The sequence below is a fragment of the Sinocyclocheilus grahami genome, unplaced genomic scaffold, assembly GCF_001515645.1.
Source record: "Sinocyclocheilus grahami isolate Dianchi unplaced genomic scaffold, SAMN03320097.WGS_v1.1 scaffold250.1, whole genome shotgun sequence".
Taxonomy (NCBI): domain Eukaryota; kingdom Metazoa; phylum Chordata; class Actinopteri; order Cypriniformes; family Cyprinidae; genus Sinocyclocheilus; species Sinocyclocheilus grahami.
Genome location: NW_015505429.1, coordinates 1,880,053 through 1,888,549, shown reverse-complemented (window position 1 = coordinate 1,888,549; position 8,497 = coordinate 1,880,053). Strand labels below are relative to the sequence as shown.

The 8,497-nt window shown below is 36.0% G+C and overlaps 1 pseudogene; it reads left to right on the top strand.

Annotated features, from left to right (window-relative positions):
• The first annotated feature begins 278 nt into the window (after positions 1-278).
• Positions 279-8,497, top strand: part of LOC107598341 (putative E3 ubiquitin-protein ligase SH3RF2) — an 18,725-nt pseudogene continuing 10,506 nt past the window's right edge.

Here is an 8,497-nt window from a genome sequence, read left to right as displayed (position 1 = left end):
TGGCCTCCACTGGACCATAAGAGCACAAACAGTTTTGAAATGTAAGCTCAATTATAGTTCCATAACCTAAACACAAATGTGGGTCGTGTCTGTATTTACGAATGTGGCTTGGCGTTCACACCTGTTTGCATATCACAATAGCGTAATGAACAAGTGTTGACAAAAGAAGTACATGGCTCGAGTTATTACAAACAGGTTTACAGTGAGAAATCATTCTATAATTAGGTATCTAATATATGCACTTTGACTGAAGTAGCTCTGAATACTTTATAAAACTGTGTCTCTTGGGTGTGCAGGTTCCTGTATGATGGAGGATCTGGCTATTTTGAACTTGTTGGAGTGTCCTTTGTGTATGGAGCCTTTGGAGGAGTCTGCCAAGGTCTTGCCGTGCCAGCACACGTTCTGCATGGCATGCCTTCAGCAGCAGGAGGCTTCACACCCTCATCAGATGTGCTGAGCTGCTGTTCCAGGATCAGTGCAGGAGCTCCCGACCAACCCCGCTGCTGCTGAGACTCCTCGAGAGCCTCCAGGAGCGGGGTCCGCTAGGCACGCCGAGGGACAGATCCGTCAGATATATCAGCTCTGCAGTCCAGGAGGAACTTTTAAGCAGTTACTTTTAAGATCTGCCCAAATGGGGTAAGAATACAACGTGTGCTTTTGTTGCATTAGAGCGCGAGTAATGATTTGAGACTTAAAAAGCAGCCTTTGTCTTTTTTTGTAGCTGCTGTGGGTGAGTTTTAAGGCTTGCCTGTGTGTCAAGATTAGGCTTGTTTGCTTTTAAAAGCTTTTATCTTTTAGGGGTTATGATGTGATTTATTGTTATTCTGATATAGGATATTAATATTTTCAAAACTTTCTCTAGTGTGTGTCATATTACTCCGTGTCTGTTGTCGTTAGGGTTGCAAAGGGGGTGGAAAATTTCTGGAAATTTACTGGAATCCCTGGAATATTAAAAAAAAAGTTCCCAAAATTTCTGGAATGTTTCTGAAATTGACTGGAAATTTTCCAACTTTTTGCAAACCTAGTTGTCGTGCCACATCAAACAGAGCATGATGAGCGATTGCCCTGTGTAGCGTAAATGATGATGAAATCTGAATATATCAGGATGGTTTTTGTGTTGTTTTTTGTGGTAGGTCAGTTTGACAATCCGATCTGCTTAAGAGCCCTATTATCTCTGTGTGTGTTTAACAATGTCCACTGAAACACACTGCGGGCCGGTTTGGTGTTCCCAAAATTTCTGGAATGTTTCTGAAATTGACTGGAAATTTTCCAACTTTTTGCAAGCCTAGTTGTCGTGCCACATCAAACAGAGCATGATGTTTGTTTTTCAACAGAGCGATTGTCCTGTGTAGCGTAAATGATGATGAAATCTGAATATATCAGGATGGTTTTTGTGTTGTTTTTTGTGGTAGGTCAGTTTGACAATCCGATCTGCTTAAGAGCCCTATTATCTCTGTGTGTGTTTAACAATGTCCACTGAAACACACTGCGGGCCGGTTTGGTTTAAGTAGGTCGGTGGACTTGAGTTTCATTTGGGAAAAAAGCCATTGCATTTGCACAGTAATGCTGTTTAGAAGTTTGGGATGCTTTTGAGCTCTGGGGAACTTTTCCCACTCGATTTCTCATTTCAAGCCTCTAATGTAGTGTACATGCATTTGAAGTACTGCAAGATAGTAAGAGCGCTGTTAGATGTTGTGTTATTCGCAGAAGTCAATTGTCTTTTAATTCTATTTTTTTTATTAATACATATTTTATATAATACATATATTTTTGTATTAATGTTTCACATTTGCTAATATCGTTTTAGTCTTTTATAGACTAAGAAGGGGATTTTTACAAAATGACAATGTTAGAAGTAAAAAACAAAAACAGAATAAATAAGATAATTATAGATTGAATCGCTCTCTTAAAAAAAGTCTAGATCATATTTAATCCCCATAAAATCAAAATGAAAAAATTTGCATAAAAAAATAAAATCTGTCTAAATATATTTAGCTAATATATTTAGCTTATTGAAAAGAGCATAAATTAAAAACAATAAAACAGGTACACCATAATGCATTCTCCAACTGTACTTTCAGAGCTGCTTTACAATTTAAAATTGTTTTCTGATACGTTTTATACAGAATTCAATTTACTTTTATTTTTATAGTCATATTATATCAGGAAAAAATTGTTCCATCGTCATTCAGTGTAAAAGATATATTAATGTAAAAATGAATCAACACACTTATTCTGACCTGTGCTTATTAAAATATATAAAAGAATAATTGATCATACTAAATTCTAATATATTTTAAACTATTAAAAACGGATGAGTAAAACCATAGTTTGAAGGATAGGTTTAGTAGGATTGGTATAGATTTAAAATGATAATGAATTAGTTTTGGGGGGCTGATCTGAGTCTTTTAATGTTGTCTGATGCTTCTTGTTCTAAATGTGCCTGACAAGATGTTTTGTTTTTTTTGGTATCTAAACTATCATTACACTGAATGACATTATTGTGGGTCTCTGCTGTAAATCATGTTAAAATTGTATGATAGTCATTATTTTTGGCTCAGAAAAAATTCTAATGAAATGGGGCACATTCTAATGTTTGGGTGGAAACCCCTTTTTATCTTTGACCCAATTACCATGTAGTAAAGTCAGTATATTAGTAGCTTAATTTTGGTAAGAGTTCAAGTGATATATATCATCTTCTTTGTGCATTCCAGTAAGTAGAATTGAACGTATTTAACAGTCATGAAAATAATGATGCAATGTAAAAAGTATAATTGTCCTAGAATGGCTTCATTATTTCTATTCGAGTTATGATCCAGATATGTTCTTGACAGTCTCCGCTATGCCGTTTGTATTTGTTTCAGGTGCAAGCTCAAGCTTTATATGACTTCCAGGGTAACGCACCTGGCGAGCTCACGAAGACATCAGCTGACATCATTTACCTGCGCTGGAGAGTGGATGATAACTGGTGTTACGGCGAAGGCAAAGACAGCAGCGGGCTGGTTCCAGTGGATGTGGTGAGGGTCATCAGCGAGCAGACGCAGCCGCTGGCCCTCTGTTGTGTGATTTTTTTTTTTTCTGTCATTACATTGTTTGGAGCATAAGAAAATAAGAAACAAATGGGATTTTTAAAAATTATTTATTGAAAAAGGTTATTTTACATATGATATAATATTTGATAATTTATGCTTCTCAGTAGAGGACATCGTGACTGAGTTAAGAAAAAGCTGAAGAAATGATAAGACACTACAGGCAAAAACAATGTTTTTTTCATTAACCAATCTATTTTTAGTACTTTTATTGATATATATGTATGCATACACACACACACACACACTATAAACTTGTATTATTCTTATATTCTTATATTTTTATGTGTGCGTGAAGTGTCTAAATACTTTTTGAGGCTATTGTATGTTGAACATAAACGTGTTTAGTATTGCTTGCCTCATTAGTGTGATTCATAATGAGGAACCTGGGAAGCAAATAAAGCTCTCTTCTTTGGGCTCTGTAATGTAGCAGTATTGTTAGTCACACCGCAGGACTTGAATTATATAACAGTTGTGACTCAGGCACAGCATCCATTAAAGGACATTTTCCTGGAGTGTTGTTTTTTTGCTGAGAGCAGATGGTCTAGATGGGTCTGGAGCCGAGTGAAGGGTGTAATGGGCCTGCAGCTTAGAGTGATTCCAGCTAAGTAAACGTCTTCAGGGACGTCCTGCACCCACAGCGGCCTAACACATGCCTATCTCTCTTTCCCCCCGCAGGGAGACAGCATTACTCTTATCAAACAAGTGAATGAAAATTGGGTTGAAGGTAAACTTGGAGACAAAGTTGGGATTTTTCCTTTGCAGCTCACAGAGGTAAGACAACAGGCTTTTATTCTCGATTTCAAAACATGTTGAATCTCCCAAAGAAATCATGTATGTTCAGAACATATTTAACCCCAATAATAATAAAATAATTAAACAAGAAATAATATTTTGCATAAATAGTTACATTTTCACTGCAATGCAAAAATACTGGACAATGTTTTTTTTTTCCAGTTACTATTTTAAAATGAGCATCCATTTTACAACAATAATGCATACTTTAAATTGTACATTCAAACCTGTTTAACAATTTAAACCAGAAGTGTTTAATCTTTTTCTGTTATATTTCTTTGATAGCACTTATTGATGTATATGTATGCATACACACACACACACACACTATAAACTTGTATTATTCTTATATTCTTATATTTTTATGTGTGCGTGAAGTGTCTAAATACTTTTTGAGGCTATTGTATGTTGAACATAAACGTGTTTAGTATTGCTTGCCTCATTAGTGTGATTCATAATGAGGAACCTGGGAAGCAAATAAAGCTCTCTTCTTTGGGCTCTGTAATGTAGCAGTATTGTTAGTCACACCGCAGGACTTGAATTATATAACAGTTGTGACTCAGGCACAGCATCCATTAAAGGACATTTTCCTGGAGTGTTGTTTTTTTGCTGAGAGCAGATGGTCTAGATGGGTCTGGAGCCGAGTGAAGGGTGTAATGGGCCTGCAGCTTAGAGTGATTCCAGCTAAGTAAACGTCTTCAGGGACGTCCTGCACCCACAGCGGCCTAACACATGCCTATCTCTCTTTCCCCCCGCAGGGAGACAGCATTACTCTTATCAAACAAGTGAATGAAAATTGGGTTGAAGGTAAACTTGGAGACAAAGTTGGGATTTTTCCTTTGCAGCTCACAGAGGTAAGACAACAGGCTTTTATTCTCGATTTCAAAACATGTTGAATCTCCCAAAGAAATCATGTATGTTCAGAACATATTTAACCCCAATAATAATAAAATAATTAAACAAGAAATAATATTTTGCATAAATAGTTACATTTTCACTGCAATGCAAAAATACTGGACAATGTTTTTTTTTTCCAGTTACTATTTTAAAATGAGCATCCATTTTACAACAATAATGCATACTTTAAATTGTACATTCAAACCTGTTTAACAATTTAAACCAGAAGTGTTTAATCTTTTTCTGTTATATTTCTTTGATAGCACTTTAAGCCTGGCCTATAGTAACTTGCACAAAATATACAATATTACTGTATTTACATCTTGTTATTATAGTATCACTGATATACTATTTAGTTAATACTAAATATTACATTTTTTTTATATTTTCATGCTAATTTTAGTTATTTTTTTTAGTAATTTTGTTGTATTTTTTGTTTTTTTATTAGCTTTTGTCATTTTTAAAATATGTTTATACAGTTTTTAATAATTTTATTTCAGTTTTAGTTGTTATCAAGTGAATTGAAAATGAATATGAGCAATGTTGCCTTGCAATCTGGCTGAGATAAATTCAGTTGTTTTATATTTTAGTTCAAGTTCAAGTTCAAGTCTGCTTTATTGTCAATTCTTCCACATGTACAGCACATACACACAGAGAATTGAAATTGCGTTACTCTCAGACCCTTGGGTGCATACAGCTAACATAAATACAGATTAAATACAAAATACAAAATACAACTATACAAATATACAAATAAGGTAAAATGTAAAAATATATCTGTATAAAGCACAAGGCATATGGCAGATAGAGTGCAAACCAGTAAAGTAAACAACAGTGCAGATATAATGATTGTTAAATGTTAAATGTTATTTCATTTAACATTTATTGTATTTCAAGTAATGAAAATGTTTTTATGGTATTAGTTAACTATGATAACCCTAATTTACATACTTTGTTGCGGTGCTTACATTACATTGAAAACCTCTAAAACAATCATTATTGATATGCATATATTTTAATGTTGGAGGGATAATGAGGCATGTTGCTAAACTTTAGCTTCTTTTTGTAATTTTTTAATATTCTTTATGTTATTTTTAATTTTAAACAGCCATTAAGAAAAAAACACACTTACACACTTATTTAAAAAACAAACAAACAAACAAAAAGCAAATTATTTATTTGTTCTCTAAATATCCCAGAAAGGCATAATCTTTGATCAAATGTGCATATGGACTCCTGAACTTTTGCTTTATAACTTGAGCTGTGGCTGAAGTTAAGTTAATATTTTTGCTTATTGCATATTTTCGCATTTTCTTATATGAAAATAAAAAATTCAGATCAAACGGTAATTGGCAGACCCCTACAGAGCCGTGATGAGAATAGTATTAGACCACTGAGAATGGAGGATAATTTGCTTATGATTATAATATCACAGCAAAAATGTAATGATCCTAAAAATAGGCTTGTGGAAAATATCATTCTTTTGATTTTGGAATAAAAAATAACCCAGATATATACATATTTTTTTTTACTATTTTGCACATTATAAGCCTTTGCGCCATATAGAATATACAATAATTAAAACAATTATTATTGTACAATAATTTTAAATCACTCATAAATTACAGTGTGACCTGAAATCTTCGTCATTACTTGTCAGTCTTTTCAGTGTCCCCTAATCGCTTCTCTGTTTAATGTCACGATTAAATTCAGAATAATAGGCCCTCATCTCTCAGCGCTGGCACTGGTGGCAGCTACTTATCACTGTGTGATGACGGAGTTAGTGAGCATGCTATCTGTGACTGACATATGTGCTTTTCCTCTGCTGCTGCTCCAGTGAACTTCATGTGCCACCGGATAATTAAGGAATGCTTTTCATTATCCGTGCACTGGATTATATCTGAGGTTATTCAGATTAAACAGCCAGCCTCGCTCTCAACGCCACTCGGGCATCTGAGCAGCCAGGCGTGAAGGCACAGTAATGCTTTCTTTTACTTCGGTGGCAGAGCAGCACATCATGGGAGCAGAGAGGGGGAGCGTCACTCCTCCTGCCCACATGTGCTGCACCAGTCCATCTTAAAGCCACTCTCCTCAGATCAGCAGCTCCAGCTGCCACTTACATAGGTAGAGCCTATAGAGCGGCTTATGCAACCCAGCATGCCTTTATTGTGCATCTCTGCTTCTTTTTAAACCGCTTTGTGTTTCCCACTGCAGCCAAATCCGGCGGCGTACGAGCTTCTGGAGAAACGCAAAAGGAGGGACTCTGTGGAGTCGCACCCACGGAGCGGAGGCAGGGTCAACACCGATGCTTGGGTCCCCAGGCGGATCGCTGGAGCGTCTCACAAGTCGGCCTGGCCTCCAAATGTCAGTCTCCTGAACAGCCAGAACTATCCTCACATCAGCTCCAGCGCTCAACTTGCCACATTTAACAAGCCACGTCTGAGGAGCTCTCGCAGAAGCTTGCCTAAGGTGAGCATGCAGCCCCTGTGTAAGATTGTGTGGGGATGATGATTGGCTGTTTATTTGCTGTGCAGACATGCGATTAGTTAGCCGTGCATGCTACACTAAATGATAAGAATGAGTTTAACATCCTATTGGGATATAGGAGAGAGGTGGTGAGTCAGAGATGTGTTTGTTTTTGTTGTCTGTGGTCCTTCTTGTGTAGACAAGGAATGATTTTTATAATATCTTCAGTCTCAGATTGCGTCACACATTTGATTTGTTTTTGTGTACATAATATATGTGTGTGTTTATTATGTATATATAAATACACACACATGCATGTATATATTTAAGAAAAATATAAATTATTTGAATATAATGTAAATATTTTCTAAATATATACTGTATGTGTGTGTCTTTATATATACAGTACATAACACATGTACACACACATATTATATAAACAAAAACTTTTATTCTGGATGCGATTAATTGCGATTAATCGTTCCCCAGAACTAGAAACAATGCATTGAAATCACCTAAAACGAGCAGATACTTCTTGTATTTTCCTGACTTTCCTCTCAAAAACGGGTGCAAGTATTTCTGTCCTCTGTCGGTATGAGATGTTTTCCTGTGTGAGAGGAAGCCAGCGTGTTTGAGAGCTAAAAATGCCCCATTCTCTGTTGCTGCTTTACAAGCTCATGACTCATATAGGATTACATAACACTCTCCTCTTATCTGGTTGAAGGCTGGGTGACTCTCTCTCTCCTCCTGCCATCAGCTGTGCCATTAAAAGAAGGCGAGGAGAACATCACATCACGGAGAGACGAGTCACTCGTATTACGACATGCCCGGGGCCAGTTAACACTGGATTTTGTGCATTATTTGTGTTTTCTTCAGATTGTGCAACACTCTGAAGTCACAGGAAACATGCCCACTGTTTCTGACTCAGCAGCATCTTTCTGATGCGAAAGAAAATATTTAAAGCAATAGTTCACCTAAAAATAAAAATTACATCATTGTTTACTCATCGCCGGTGCAAACCCATCATGAACATAATGGAATGCAAAAGAAGATATTGCAGAATCTGCTGGCTGCTCCATGCAATTAAAGTGAATTGAGTCTGGTGCTGTAGAGGTGCTGGATATTGACAAAACACGATCTCAATATTTATTTGACAGATTTTTTTTGATAACTATAATTAATCAATATTTTTCTATATTTTAATACTGGTACCTTGGCTGGTTTAGGCCTGTCATGGATAAATAAATATG